Consider the following 1,949-nt stretch of genomic DNA (forward strand, 5'->3'; position numbering starts at 1 on the left):
CAGGAGGCATCTAGACCAAAGCCAGCAGCAATTTCAGCAGAGGAGAATTGGTTAATCTTTTCCTGTTTTTACTTGATACCAGTTTCAGCTTGTATTGGGCATCGCTGTAGAATCTATTAAATGTTTCTATTACTCAGAGGTGATGAGGGAACCCGTTGTTTACCAGAAGGCATGGAAGAGGAGGCTGTTGTTCCAGCATATTGTCTTGTACAGGGGTGATAGTGACTGACTTTGTAATGTAGCAGACAAATTACAGGGCACAAAATGGGAAGCTTTTGTATTTTTTACATTACCCATGTAACAGCTGTACATTTGAGTAAGCTAATATACAGCTGGCAATGTTTTAATTATCACAGCAGTACTATAATTGTAATTGCTTTCAGATGATGTTGAATTGCCCAATTGCTTTTCAGAATGTGATTTACAATCCAAAGCCAGCTTTTGGAGCTGTTAGGGAATAGGGCTGCTGTCAGAGATCTGTGCGTGGAGTAACATACAGAAACTTCTTGGTGTCTGTTTGGAGCACACAAAGTAGGCTGATGGCATCACAGAATGAGAGGATCTGTAGGTTGGATACCTGTTCTCAGGGATGTTGGACAACCTGCAGATGAGTGGTAGATGCAGATGATCAGCTAAATGAATGCATTGCCCTCAGCATGGCTGGATTGGACCAGTTTTGCAGCAGCTGAGGCTCTGGACTGTAATGCTAAGGCTCTTAGTAATACAAACAAAGGGATATTTAAGAGTGGGGTCTGCATTTTCCTTCTGAGTGTTTGTTCCAGTATTTATGTATAAGCAAGTCCCGTCCTGTGCACGTGCTTTGACCATGGAATAAATGAATGAGTCAACACTGAAGTCCTAATCTGGTTTCTAAGAATGAAAATCAGTCGTGTCTGAGGAGGATTTTCTGTGTACTGAGCTTTGTCTGATTAAAGATTTCAGGAACAAGTATTAAACATTGAAATCATTGATGATTATAAGAAACCTTTTGTAGATATGCACAGTCATGAGTTGCACCCGGCGCTGGTTTTGTAGCTCAGACCATTCTTCTGTAATTGTTACAATGAACTGGAAAAAGAAATAAAGTTTGAAGCACATCCTGGGATTTTTTTGGCCTGAAGGTCCAAGAGCTTGAATCAAATTATCTGCCTTTTACCCCCACTTCTGTCATGGTTTTATTTGGTGATCCTAAGTGAGGAATTTACCCTCTTTAAGCCTTAAGGAGGGGGAGTGATACCTGCTGCTGTTTGCAGGGCTTTTGATACGTGGTATTTTAAGCTGCCTTGATGTTTGGAGAGGAAAGGAAGGTATTGGAAAATGTATGTATTGCCTCCTAAATGTGATTTATCTTACATTAAAGGCTTCCCAAGACTGGAGCCTGATGGTACGCTTCGACTGGGAATGTTAAGTGCAGTACTGGGGGGAAAAGACCACAGTACTTTTTTGTGATAAATTGATGTCTGTATTTTCTCCCTAAATGTGCAAATGAACCAAAAGAGATGAACAGACCGTATCACAGAATTATGTGAAATTAAATTTAAAATCAGCATTTTTACTTTTAGCTATCATTAACGTTTGATGCTCCATGGCCTTGGGCTGCAAGTGTTTACATTTTTATCTGCACTCTTTCTCAAATTAAGTCGTCGAAGCATTTTCTAAACTTAGGAGAAGCAGTTGGGACCAGATTGAAAGTATCTTTAGCCAGCAAGAATGTTTTGACAGATCTATTAATAAGGATATTCCATCTTGGAAATTGCTGATTGTACAGGTGAAGAATTGCTTTCTCTCTCTGAATGGTTCTCATGATGTGGTTCTCATTCTCAGATGCTTTCTTTGGAATCCCCAGACTCAGAAATGGTTAATGGAAAGCAAATGTCATCTTGTTTATGTGATTCCATTTTTCCACTGTCCTATATATTACTTACAAGATCTGCCTGTCTTCCAGGGCT

The sequence above is a fragment of the Tetrao urogallus genome (assembly GCF_951394365.1).
Source record: "Tetrao urogallus genome assembly, chromosome: 20".
Classification (NCBI taxonomy): domain Eukaryota; kingdom Metazoa; phylum Chordata; class Aves; order Galliformes; family Phasianidae; genus Tetrao; species Tetrao urogallus.